At 38.6% G+C, this 14631-nt stretch overlaps 1 protein-coding gene across 3 annotated transcripts in view; it reads left to right on the forward strand.

The window, feature by feature from the left end:
• The window catches only part of aurka (aurora kinase A), an 833084-nt gene that overhangs the window by 467797 nt on the left and 350656 nt on the right, over positions 1-14631 (forward strand). Inside the window, exon 1 of one of the 3 annotated variants that reach the window (XM_049466067.1) lies at positions 1460-1469. The exons of the other annotated variants lie outside the window; for them this stretch is intronic. The gene's annotated coding sequence lies outside the window, so the exon portion shown is untranslated. Of the gene's footprint in view, positions 1-1459; positions 1470-14631 lie in introns of those variants that run through there. 3 annotated transcript variants of the gene reach the window in all.

Consider the following 14631-nt stretch of genomic DNA (forward strand, 5'->3'; position numbering starts at 1 on the left):
ATCACTATTATTGGCCTGTAAATGGCACTCTTACAATGCATAAAGCCAAAACACTATTATGAATACTGTATTTGCATAAAAGGATTTTTATGTATTTTTCTGGTAGAAAGCTCTGCAGTGCACAAAACATACATCAGGCATATGACCACAAAGGCTCATATTTTCATTTCACAGTTTTTTTTTTTTTCACATGGCAGAGCATGAGCGTGCCAATAAACGATTAGCTGCTGTTGCTAGTCACATCCCAATTAATATGATTATTTGACTGGGGATGCTCAGCTCTCTCAGTTGGAGACGCTTGATAAATATGTTGGGATGCAACAGAAGCAACAGAACACAGAAATGTATTCAGAATACAGAAATTAACAATCTGAATTAGGATCAGGTTCTTATCAGAGTGCAGCCGGTGTTCTGTCAAATTGTCCTACCTTGTCAAAGCGAGCTTCCCTAATGTATATTTAAGTGTAAAAATACAAAAGAAGCACTATTTAAGGGCATGCACCCAGTGAAATTCCAGTATATGTACATTAATAGATTTGGATTGCAAAAATCATTGTATCATGGCAAAGTTATGGCAAATAAAGCTCATTACAAACTGCATTTTTGTATTTATCTATAATAATAATTGTAATTTTTGGTTTCCTTTAACACTTTAGTGCAATGACAGTGCGTCCAGGTTGTTTAACCCTTGTGTGGTGCTCATATTTTTGTTACTCGTTTACTTTGTTACTTGTATTTAATTATAAAATGAAGCAATTTTACATTAAAATGCTTTACACATGCTCGCTTCACCTAAATTGCAAGCAATATAAACAGCTTACATGGTTAATATGTACAGTGTGTGTTTATCGAAAATGTGTTTTGATTTATGTTTTTCACAAAAAATGAGCCAATGCCAATGAGTTTGAGTTAGAAAAAATATTTTTTTAGTATCATTTGATGAAAAATGAAAACGGGTCCCACAGACCCGAACACCACACAAGGGTTAAAGCACATAACCCCACCCCCCCCCCCCCCCTAAAACAGATTAATTATACATAAAAAAACATGAGAAATAATTAAATTGTGTAGGTCAATGCATGCGCAGTTCCTTTGGGAAGCATGTATCGATGGGTGGGACAATTCGACAGAACACCGGTTCATACAGTTTTAGTGTTTTATAGCATATAAAATCTAGAGCATAGCGGTTAGCAAAAACTAAGCATAAAACATATTTTAAAATGTTAAAAACTTCTGTTAAAAAGTGCTCAATTATCAAAACAAGTAATCAAAAACAATTTCACAACCTAACCAAAGGGGAAGTATGAAATTCGAAAATGCAGAGTCAAATAACTGAGACAATACTGAGGCAATACTTTGCAAAGTGTTAAACAAACCAGAAAATATTTTATATATTCTCAACTATTTTGAGTTAGTTGAACATTTGTGAGCACATAAACTGTACTATTTTAACTGAGATCTTTGAGTTGAAGCAACTTATAATAACTGAGTTTAGTCTGTTGCCATTAACAGCTTCTTTTTTTTTCTATTGGCTTCTGTCACAGTCTATTTGCATACTGGGTGTGTCCAACAGTTTCTGACTAACACTCACCGTCTGGGCTACCTCAGAAATAAATCAAATTCCCCTTTAATCCCTGTTGTTGTAACTTGATGTTTTAATTGATGCTAACTCAAGTTTTTATTCCGCATTGCTTAAAAAAGTTGAGCAAACCGGCTGCCTTAAAAGAGTTAAGAAAACTCAACTTATCTGGTCTTACAGTATAACAAAAATAAAAAGGTTCAATCAACTTCCCCTTTAGTTGTAATAACTTGACGTTTTAAGTTATGCTAACTTAAGTTTTTGTTACCCATTACTCAACTTTTTTTAAGGCAACCGGTTTCCTCAACATTTTTAAAGTAAATTCAACTTATCCGGGCTTACAGTGCACTTCAGTGTATCTTCAATATAAGACTAAACTCTAAAGTAAACTTCAGGCAGATGGCTGATGGGCTGATGTATTTGAAGTAAGGATGAAAATATGGAAATTAAATTTTAAATGTGTCTGTAAACTATTGTTTTATGAACAGACATTGTTCTCACTGAACAATGAAGCCTTTGTTTTGTCATTCTGGTCATTTCAAATTCTGCACTGTGTTGATGTCAAATGGGTTATGTAGTGTTGCCAGTGTGAATTTGTTGGCTGCTTGTTGTATAAAAAGGGCTTTTCAGCCTGATGTTTTAGACGTTGTAATGTGTTCTACTTGGCAACAAGTTAAAGAACCCCATTATCATTCTACCTGCAGCCATTTATTTCTTTTCTTTTTTTTTTCCCAAGGTCTTAGAACAGCCGTGCTAATCTGAAACGCTTCATTACAGGGCTTCAGCACTAGTTTGGCGCCACACAGTAGGCTCTCTGTACCCGAGAGAGGCGTAGAAGGGAGGGGCCAGACAGCGTTTGGGGTTGAATGGAAAGTGATTTGAGAAATGATGGGCCAAACCTCAGAGGAATGCTATTCAGTGTGGACCTCACGTCCCCCTCTTAAACAGGGCTGCTGTTCAGAGAACAATACTCCTCCGAGTAAAGTAGTGTAACCCTAATGTACGCCCATGACTGCAATATAAATGAGTCGTATTGCAAACCAATTTCATGTGGATTTGTTCCTCGTTCAGTTTACATTTAGGCTCAGCAGACAGAAATGTCTTGGCTCAGTATGCCAATTCTACAGTTGTAGCGCTATGAATTCTTATTTTCCCCAGAGAAACGCCACCATGCACTTTAGAAAGAACTGCTACTTTGTGTTTTCTTTAGTGCAAGTGCTTACTATATGAGATCTGGCTACTTTAGGTCCATTGTTGGCTGTGCCACTGTTCAAAAATAGCTCATATCGTCGCTGTCCAATGAAAGTCCAAACAGCAACTTTAAAGGAGAGGGAAAAAACCTTCTTCAATTTCAATGGAAGTCAATGTAAAAAAAGTTTATTTCAGGTCGTTTTGAAGAGTTTCTATTGGTCCGTTCATCAAGAAATTTTGGCACAGTGTAAGGGACAGTTTGTCTGTTCAAATTATGTAGTAAACTAAAAATCGATAAAAATGGAGATAAGTGTTTTTCATAGGACAGCGACGATATGTTTTACTGGTGGGAAACATTTAAAGAGGAACTACACTGGCATAACTTGACACAGAGTTACTTCAATACAGTTTGTAAGTCAAGCCAGTATTAAGTCACACTTTGCATTAAAGAAAATGGTAACTTGCTCTAATGACCTAAAACCCAGTGGCCAAATAATTCATCAAACTCATGTTCCAATCACTTCCATTGCTATCCATTTGTATAACAAAACCAAAACATGGTTGTCTGCTTCTACAAACATTAGAAAGAATGAAAGTATGGGTCTCAGGCTCTCAGGAGCTCAGTGGATTCCAACACCATGATAGGATGCTGCACCTGTGCAACAAGTCCAGTCGTGAAATTTCACTACTCACTACTAAACATTCCACAGCCAACTGTCAGTGATATTATATTATTTCATCATGGAAACATCTGGGATTGAAAGCAACTCAGCAAACCGCTCTGAGTTTTTCATCAGCATGAAATATCAAAATCTGATCAGCAAACGCTAAAGAGGAGACAACTTTCTGCAGAACCACTACATCACTACACACCTCCAAACTTCATGTAGCTTCAGATTAGATTAAGAACAGTAGATCTTAGAGAGATTCATGGAATGGGTTTCCATGGCTGATTAGCTCAATCTAATCCTTACATCACAAAACACAATGGTTGTTTACCTTTTTCCTCCGTGCATTTTCTCCACATGCTCCGGTCTGTGTGCTTACCTGTTTATTTGTAGCTCCACCCCCTTGTTACCTGTCCCAGGGTGTTTCCCGTTTCCCGCTTTGGACCGTGTGTATTTATAGTCCGTGTGTTTCCTATTTTCTTTGTCGGTTCTTGTGCGTCTTTTCGTCTGTTAGGTTGTTAAATCTTAGTTTCCATGTTCTCAGTGTTTTTTTTTCGTTCTTTGTTTGTTTTCTTTTTGTTTTCTTTAGTGTTTAACCCTTTCAGACCCTGTATCCATTACAATGGACATCATGTATTTTCTTTATTTTGAAATGTTTTGTTGTACATAATACTATTAAAGAGCTGTTGTCCACCATAATAGACCATGAACCCAATGGAACCAATGAAAGTAACAGCTTATTTTGACTAATTATCATGTTTTATTTTTTATTGTTTAGAGATGGTTTATGAAATAAAAAGGTTAGTATGACATAGAAAACATATCACACAGGCTTCTATTGCAATGCAAATAAAAAAAGCTATTAAATATTGTAGCTAAATGTATCCATTACAATGGACATCATGTATTTTCTTTATTTTAACATTTTTTGTTGCACATAACACAATATTTGAGAGCTGTTGTCCGCCAAAATAGACCATGAACCCAATGGAACCCATGAAACAGTAGCTTGGCCACGCCCACTGCAATAGAAAAACAGTAATACTACTAGAGCCACTGAGGCAAAGTTGCAGCTATTTTTTAATTGTTTAGAGATGGTTTATGAAATAAAAAGGTTAATATATTGTAGCTAATTTATTATAGGAGTTATATTCTATATAGATATTTTTTTTTCTGTGTTTTACAGACAGAAAATAACATTGTTAAATTTCCATCACTGATGATAATTCAGGTCTAAAAGGGGTAATAAAATCTCCATGTCCTCTTCTTGCTAGACCCTGACAGCAGCACACTGATTCCTGGAGCCAAGAAATGTTGAAATGTACTGAAAAAACATAACATATGCCAGGTGCTCCAGGACCAGTGTTGGGAAGCGATTGATTTGGATGTCTACTTGTCTATTTATTACAAAATCATACAAATTTAGTGGAATTCCCATGAATAATACAAGTATAACCAGTAGTAACAGCAATTATTGAGTTTATTTTGAAAGATTTGCACTTTTAATGTACATTTCCAAGAGAACAAGTAGTTTTTCCTCTTTACAAGTTGATTTATTTCTTTTTCTTTACTTTTCATTCGCCTAATCTTTTCTGTTTAAAGACTAATACTGCCAACATTGCTCAACATTAGTCACCACAGTACACAAAGAGCTGCTGGAACAGGCTTAGATCAGACAGATTAGCCTGTTCCGGTTCTGCTCAGCATAAAAGTTACGTTCTTATTAATGAACGTCTTTTTATTTTTATATACTTGAGGAAATGTTTGAATGTAGATACTCTCTGACTTTCACTTTTTAATAAAGTACTGTAGTTTATAGCGCCATTCTTTCACTGTTCAGTGACTAATACAGTATAGCGTACTGTATAGAGACAGAATCCACCCATTTCTCTGACTGTCATTTCCAATTTGTCAGTCCTGGCCTCATTCATCAGTGGTCAGTTTCTGACCACAGGGCCACTGGTGACCAGATTATTTGGCTGGTGGACCATTCTCAACAAAGCATTGACACTGACAGGGTAGTGTGTGTGTGTGTGTGTATGGTGTGTGTGTGTGTGGTGCTGGCAATACAATCGTGTCAGTGTCACTGTTAGGTTGATGGTGGCCCCATATCCAAAAATATCCATCCAGTAGAAGCTTTGCTGTCAGAAACTGGAAGATAAGCAGAAGGTGAATGGACTATGGTCTCTGACAGTGCACAACAGTGGTGAACTACAAGAGCAGCCAGAAAAAAAAAGTGTATTCTTGCATGTACCAATATTCTCTTCAAATATACAGCTCTGGAAAAAAATAAGAGACCACTTAAAAAAGGAATATAATCAAACCATCAAACCAAGCTAAACTGCTTGAATTTTTGCACCAGGAGTAAAGCAGCATAAAGTTATCCAAAAGCAGTGTGTAAGACTGGTGGAGGAAAAAAGGATGCCAAGATGCATGAAAAAAACTGTGATTAAAAACCACCAGGGTTATTCCACCAAATACTGATTTCTGAACTCTTAAAACTTTATATATATATGAACTTTTTTTTTTTTTTTTTTTTTTTTTGCATTATTTAAGGTCTGAAAGTTCTGCATCTTTTTTGTTATTTCAGCCATTTCTCATTTTCTACATAAAATAAATGCTCTAAATGACATGTTTATTTGGAATTTGGAAGAAATGTTTTCCATACTTAATACAATAAAACAACAATGTTCATTTTACTCAAACATATACCTAGAAATAGCAAAACTGAAGTGTTCTCTTCATTTTTTCTAGCGCTGTATACGTATACATAGGAAACCTAGCTGTGTAGAAACTGCAGAGTAATAATAAAAGTAAAAGTAAATGTATTTTTTATATGCAGTGGTGTGAAAATGTATTTGCCCCTTACAGCTTTTTTATTTTTTTTTTCAGATTATTAAACAATGTTTAAGTCCAGACTAATATAGCCTAAATAAATATACAAAGCAGTTTTTAAATTATGATTTAATTTATTGTTTATGTTTATAGAAAAAAAAAAAAAAAGCAGAAGTGACCGGCCTACAGAAATTACTCCAAAAGGGCATGGGCAACTCATCCAGGAGGATCACGCAGAGGTCACATTAACAGTGTTAAAGATTCAAAAATAAGAAATAGATGGTGTGAAAATGGTCTCTATTCTGTGCACTTGCAAGTTATTGAATTTCAGTCCTTCAGTCCTTCTGTCTCGTGTCTGCCGTTTGTCCTGAGCCTTGTAGACTTATTCCCAAGTCCTGCCACCTTGTCAGCGTGTCACCACACAAATAACAGCAAAGAGGACGCACTGCATATTATACCCTGTGTTTTCTGTGTCACGCAGTTAATAGATGGTGAATAAAAGTGAAAAGCGAGGGAGGGGGTCATCTTCACTCTCTCTTATTCGCACCTCAGGAGAGAGAGAGAGAGAGAGAGAGAGAGAGAGAGAGAGAGGGAGGAGGAATATGTTTAAATTGGCTGTGGAGAGAGAGGTGGAAAACAATTATGTGAGCAAGTTGGCCACGGAGATGAGGCTATCTCCACTGCTGTAATGAAGAGGGGAGGTGACACATGGGCTTTGTCCCACCCCGGTATTGTTTGAATGTGGGGAAATGACTCCACTATATTGTCAGGGTCTAAAATGAATTGCCAATTATATCCGATGGCAACTCGTTGGTGCTTAGGTAACATTTAAAGTGATGGATAGAGACAGGGAGGATATTTAGTAGATGCTTTTTTGGATGCAGAAATGCAGAAAATTCTCTCGCGGAGTCGGATCTGGTGAGTGAACAGTCTGCGGGGTTCTTTTCCTGTGATAAAATGGCTCTTTTATTTGGAAGAGAGAAAACAGGTTCTGAGAGAAAATGAACTGAATGTGACTGAAGCAGATAATAAAAGAGAGTTTCTGACAATGAACTTCAATTGAAACCTCTTGAAACTTGATTAAAATCAGCTTTTTAGCCCTTCTGTTATGTTTCGGGTCAATTTAACCCAATGTAAAGTTTGAAGATCTAGAAAAAAAATGTTAAAAGTATTTTTCCAGTCTGAAACTTCGGCAACACTTTCTATGAATCCTGTGTTCATAATGCCTTATGAATGTGCATTGAATGTGCGTAGTGCGTTGTTTGATTTGAATGAAAAAGAAGCCATTTCTGCAAGCACGCCACAAACAGAGTCGCCTGAGGAATGCAAAAGCAAAAGCACACCTCATGGCTTCTTTTGCATCACTTTCCCATACAGATTCTCCTTGTGCAAAGTGCGCTGTATTGTTGACCGATGCACAGTGACACCATCTGCAGCAAGATGATGCTGCAGCTCTTTGGAGGTGGTCTGTGGATTGTCCTTGACTGTTCTCACCATTCTTCTTCTCTGCCTTTCTGATATTTTTCTTGGCCTGCCACTTCTGGGCTTAACAAGAACTGTCCCTGTGGTCTTCCATTTCCTTACTATGTTCCTCACAGTGGAAACTGACAGGTTAAATCTCTGAGACAACTTTTTGTATCCTTCCCCTGAACAACTATGTTGAACAATCTTTGTTTTTAGATCATTTGAGAGTTGTTTTGATGAGCCCATGATGCCACTCTTCAGAGGAGATTCAAATAGGAGAACAACTTGCAATTGGCCACCTTAAATACCTTTTCTCATGATTGGATACACCTGGCTATGAAGTTCAAAGCTCAATGAGGTTACCAAACCAAGTTTGTGCTTCAGTAAGTCAGTAAAAAGTAGTTAGGACTATTCAAACTAGTAAAATGATAAGGGTGCCCATACTTTTGCACCGGTCAAATTTTGGTTTAATGCATATTGCACATTTTCTGTTAGTACAATAAACCTCATTTCAATCCTGAAATATTACTGTGTCCATCAGTTATTAGATATATCAAACTGAAATGGCTGTTGCAAACATCCAAATATTTAAAACTAAAAATGATTAAGATTAATAGGGGTGCCCAAACTTTTTCATATGACAGTACAACAACCCTGCAATGCGATTGGCCGAGAGGCACCTTATGAGGGACATTATTAGTCAGTAATGCACTGTAACCGAAGCTCTCCATGTATTACTCCGCCACATACAGGTAAACTAGCAACGATGCAGTGCTTACAAGCCAAACAGTGCAGCTACAAACAGAGCAGCAATGGAACTATTTTAACTCTCAGTGTATTTTCTCAAACTCTTTAACTCAAAATCTTTCAATAAACAGCCTACGTGCCTACGACTGCAGCACAGCAGTACTACCAATATTACACGTTATAGCACTCCCTCTTGTGTATTATTGCGTAAGCATATAAGGGATTTATAACCATGCTTACAAAGCATTATTAACAAGTTGTATTAAGTAATAATCCCATTTATAAGAACTTCTTTCAATAGACTTCGTAAAAAAAAATGTTTCTGAAGACTTTTTAAGACATAAATACATATGGAGAGAAAAAGAGAGAGAGGAAGAGAGAGAGGAAAAGAGAGAGAGAGAGAAAGAGAGATAGGTGGTGGTAAAGGATTGAGAGAAAGAGGCTAATCCTCTCCTCTGGTCTCACAGCCAGCAGCAGTGTGTGAACAGAGCCGGGCTAATAAGCACGGTCAGCTATGTTCCATTCTGGTCTCCTTAAGTACATCTCCAAATGCCAAGCTACTTTTTCACATCTTCTCTTTTTTTTTCTCTCCACCCATCAATTCCTCTTTTCTCACTCTCACGCTCGTTGCTTTCTTCCTGAGTGAGTATAGATGGCTGTCAGACACCTCTTCCATCTTTCCTCCCTCTCTGTCACTGCGGGGCTGGATGTCACATCCTGTCTGTCAGAATACAGAAAGTATATTGAGCTATTCATCGCCTCCCCTTTTAATCATCATTAACACATATGCTTAGGCCAATTTGGACCCAACCCAAAACTCTCATCACAATTGTCATATTTTCGCTGGCAATGAATTAGATTACAAAACAGACCATATGGCAAATAATCACGTCAGTCTTTTTTTTTCTAGATCCTTCTCTTCATAGCTAAAAAAAATACACATTCCCCATGGATCTGTGCATCCACTCTGATTAAACGGATAACACACGTAGAGGGCAATTTTATATCATTCAGATTTTTATTGTGTCCTATATAAATCTGTCATGTTTTGGTCAATATGTTTGACCTTTGGCAAAATTCTGAAGATTTAAAGGATTTACATACGCAAATGGCTCATGTATAGGCCACTTTAATTAGAAACATTTAAAGGGGAAAGGTGAATTAGAGCACTGTCTGGACAAAAAAAAAGACATTTTTAAGATCGATTTCCCTCTTGCGTTTTTTATTCCGGATAAAACTAAACTTGATTTGCTTTTTTTATCATTTGTCTCATATCATTCTTTTGGGCAGGTGTGAACACAGTAATCACACTCAAGTACAGATCAAAACAACCACACCAAGATCTTTGAGCAACTATCATAAAACATCTTGCAAAATTCTTTAGAGGCAACTTAACTAATCATTTTTGGTAAGAAAGACTGACAACTGACAACAGGCTCATATCAGATGCATATTCTTCTACACACCAATCAATGTCAAATATAAATAGAAGCAACCCCTGAACACATTCACTGTATCGCTATATTGCCAAAAGTATTCACTCACCCATCCAAATCATTAAACTCAGGTTCCAATCACTTCCATGGCCACAGGTGCATTATAAAACCAAGCATATAGTCAGACAGACTGCTTCTACAAACATTAGTGAAAGAATAGGTCTCAGGCTCTCAGGAGATCAGTGAACTTCAGCACTGTGATTCTGTGATAGGACAAAGCAAATGCTTTGTCACCAAAGTCCAGTGGTGAAATTTCTCTAGAGTTCACTAGAAGATGATAGTGACCTTGGTGAAGATGATGGTGCATACTGTAGATGTATCATGTAAAGGTCTTTGTTCTTTACTACAAAGTGAACCTTTTAAAACTAACAAATATGTAGATACAATATCAATAAAAAAGAGTCTCAGTTTAGATCTTGGTCTGGACTTACAAATTAGAGACTGAAGGTCATATGTTGATGCACACTTGGGGCAATCAATAGCACACTGGTCAAATGCGGATCATGCAGTTGGATTTAGAGCATGTCCGTGTGCCTTTGGTATGATTATGGCACAAAAAAAAAATATGCCTTATTCTTTATTCTGTTTATTGTTGTTAATGAGTAGGGGTGTTCACATGCGTGACGTACCTAACGGAATGGATTCTGATGATTGACTGTTGTCTAGGTTTATTTCAGTCTGTGTTTTTTTTTATGCGGCCAAAATAGCAACACAGCAGAAATAATCCTGAACACACCTCACTTCCAGACCACCACGCCCATCAGTGTAAATTCATTCCTGAACTCTTTCTAGATGCTATTTTACCAGCATGGACACAAGGCGTAAAAATAGACTGTTGATGGGGCGTAAGGTGCCAAAAAGCATTGCAATAGGGCCCTTGACCACACATCATATATTTTTGTGGTTGACCCCCCCTCTCAAACCAACAGTGACACTAAAAACATTGGACATAATACACTCATACCAACACCAACCACACACATACAAAGAGACACATAGAGTACCTACTTTTCCATTTTTTACTACCATGTCGGTGTCTCTCCTGTTAAAAATGGACCACCATACAAATAATACATAATAAAGCTCTCATTCTCTCAGGGTTTGGTTCTCTATGGTCCACTCCGAGCAAGGCCCAGAGGGGCTGTCATCATAAGTAGCTCATCTTAATGACCAACAATGACAAGCTGGAGACTGCAGGTCACTTACGTAGCGAGGCTGTGGTGTGTCACATACAACGTGAGTGACACTGCACACCAGATGGAATGATGTATCGCGTGTAAACGTCCCCTCCAACCTTCTCTTGTCATTCATTTTTCCCTGTGTAGAGCGGGAGGCCATTAACTTTTAAAGCGGGCACAGAGTGCAAGTGTGTGTCTGTGTGTGTGTGTGTGCTGAGGGGTAGTGGAGGGGTCAGTGTCCATACTGTGCATTGTGGCATGCCAATCCATCCCTGATGGACACGAGGAGAGCACAGGTTCGGTCCCGAGGCCCCTCAGGGGCTAGCCACTGTCATACACTTATACTCTATGGCACAGGTGGTACAGGTGGCGTTGGGGATGCTTTGTATGGGCGTGTGTGTGTATAAGTGTGTGTCAAAGGGACAAGAGGGCTGACTGACAGGTCTCATCAGGGACAGCTTAATGACACCCCCGACCGCCAATTAAGGCTCATCAAGGTCCCCAATTGAATGTCGCTAATAAATAATGTATGCCCTCCGTAATTCCACATAATCTTGATATTAGAGAGTCAAAGGTGTATGCATTATTAATGGGGCCAAATTGGACTTTAATAACTGCTCCAGAATCCTACACGGTGGAGGAATTCACTTATGTTAATACGGCTTTATTATTAATGGGCCGACCGTTTTCTAAAATGTTAACTGACTAAAGCGCTCCAGAGGCAATTCCCAAGATTGACGACCCCTCCGTTCGCGAGAAGGGGCGCGCGCTTATTTATTTATCCGTCTACCTGTAGCGCGTCGGCCCAGATCATTAGATCAATAATTTCCTCATCAAGTCATTAGGCGGTATAGGAGTACCACAATTAGCCGCGCTGTGCGGAGGACAGTGCATCATTAGCCGTATAATGACACGAGATAGACTGTTTAACTTTAAACAAACACAGATGGGCCGATAGCGATGATCAAAGGATCTGCGCGGAGGCTCGCTGTCATATAATTACGATGAGTAGGATGGATTTGTCTGTTTAAATCTCCCTTCTCTGGGGTGTCGTGGTTACCGGACATTTTTAACACATTGTGTTAAAAGTGGCGGGAACAAGCATTCCGGCATACAAACGAGCGAACAAGGTGACGGAAGACAGTCGGAAGTTTCGTTATCATAGATAACATCATGACGATGCTTGCAGGTATGCAGCAAAGACAGGCACCGTAGATCCCAGATGGGCACTTGAGGCAGCGACTCAGATTTGAGTCATGCCAAAATTGTTTTTCCAATGAGAAAAAATCTTAAAATTATATGCAGCAAATAAAATACAGTCATTACTGCAATGCAATTCTTTTGCAGCTTGAAGCAGCATCAGTTTTGATATGGCTTTAAATAATAAGACCTTTCATTGGAAAAACATGGAACAACCTTCAGCATAATGGACAAAACTGAAGCGCTACATGCAGTAATTGCAGTGTTTAAAGGAAAGAGGCCAAACTACTGAAATGGCTGGCTAGAAAACGTATTAGGTAGCGAAACTGCAAATAACTGAAGTATTAGTAAATTGCAGACCTGATTCATTTCAAAATGAACCTAGCAAGTTATTACACTTGATGGACAGCATAGAGTCAATAATTGATTGGGTCTTTTGAATCTTGAAATGTGTTTGGGATACACCCACTCAGAGAGTTTAGACTTCCTGAAATTCAAGACTATCCTGAAAGACTCTCAAGACTTGACTGGAACTCTCACTCCAGAGAGTCAAGAGTCAAGACTTGACTTTTTAACACAGATAATCAAGACTTAACTGGGTTTCACATCCCAGAGACTCAAGGCTTGACTTTCAACCCAGATGATTAAGACCTCACTGAGTCTCACATGACAGAGACTCAAGACTTGATGGGAACACTTACTTTAGGTGATCTATACTAGACAAGGAGTCCTACACCAGTCTTACAAGACTCAACTGAGATTTACACCCAAGTAGTCTTGTGTACTTAACTGGAATTTACACCTCAGAGAGCTGTGACTTGACTAGGACTTACCTCAGAGACCCAAAGACAAGACAACTAAACTTCACCTGAACACTCTTGATTGGAGAGACAACACTTAACTTGAACTCTTCATAGTTAATGAACTTACTTCAGAGTTAAGACTCTTGACTGGACTCCAGAGTCTTACTCCAGAGCATCAAGACTAGACAAGAACTCCAACAGTACACCAGTGTAAACACTTAACTGAAACTTTCATTCTAGAGAGTTGAGACTCGATTAAGACTTGCACCCCAAAGAGTCAAAGCAAGACTTAACAAAGACTTTTACCCAGGACACTTGAACCTTGTTTGGAACTTTCATTACAGAAAGACAAGACTCACCCTTGGAGTGGTGGTACTTATTTAGGACCCAATGGGACTCTAAGTCCAGAGAGCCAAGACTCTACTAAGACTCTACACAAGAAGACTTATCCTGGAGACGTGAAACTTGCCTGGGACTTCCACTACACAGAGCATAGAGTCTTAAAATTTGAGACTTAATTGGAATTTTAATTTAAAAGTGTCAAGACTTTGACTATGCCTACACCAAAGGACCTGAAATTAGGCAAAGACTCAACTCTGTCTCACAACCCTAAGATTTAACACTAAAGTAAAGACTAGACAATAACTGGTATGAAGTGATTCGTGAACATCATGGTAAACAGTTAGCCGCAGCTTATCAATTATTTAATCCTTTTTTGTAAATTAGCGGCTGCTTAAATTAAACCAATATGGTTTAAAAACAATACTTTTGGGGCGCAGAGTGATCCAGTGGTCTAAAGCGCTGCCACTATGATCAGAAGGTCGTTAGATGGTTTGAATCCAGGTCATGCAGCTTGCCATCAGCTGCCGGAGCTCCAAGAGAGCACAGTTGGACTTGCTCTTTCTGGGTAGATGGGACTCTTTCCCCTCATTACTCAAAAGGGTGATGTCGATCAGCACAAGGCTGCATCTGTGAGCTGATGTATCGGCAGCAGTTTGAAAAGAGGCAGAGTCTGACTTCACATGTGTCGGAGGAGGCATGTGCTAGTCTTCACTCTTCTTGTTTTGTGGCATCACTAGTGATTGGGGAAAAAATAGAAATACAAATTTAGAAAAACAATAATTTTATCAAATCAGAGTTTGATCTATGGACCAATCGTTGTAAAATATTTCTTAAATAGAAGCTACACAACAGAAGAAGGCTATGTATAAAAGATTCCTCTTCGGAGATAACCTCGCACTCGCGCTTGTTATGCAAGCGGGCCATGTAGTAGTCATTAGTCTTGTAACCACACTAACGTCCCTGTACTTCCCATAGCAGTTAACCCTTAGCTTTCTGCGCTAGCCCTTTCTAATTTGTTAGCCCATACTGTCACAGCTCAGTGGACCGTAGCAGACTCATTCTAATGCTCTCATTGCTCTGCTCTTAGCTGTGCGCGAGTGTCGAGTCAGAGACACAGTGCAGGCTAAT

The sequence above is a fragment of the Astyanax mexicanus genome, chromosome 17, assembly GCF_023375975.1.
Source record: "Astyanax mexicanus isolate ESR-SI-001 chromosome 17, AstMex3_surface, whole genome shotgun sequence".
Lineage (NCBI taxonomy): Eukaryota > Metazoa > Chordata > Actinopteri > Characiformes > Acestrorhamphidae > Astyanax > Astyanax mexicanus.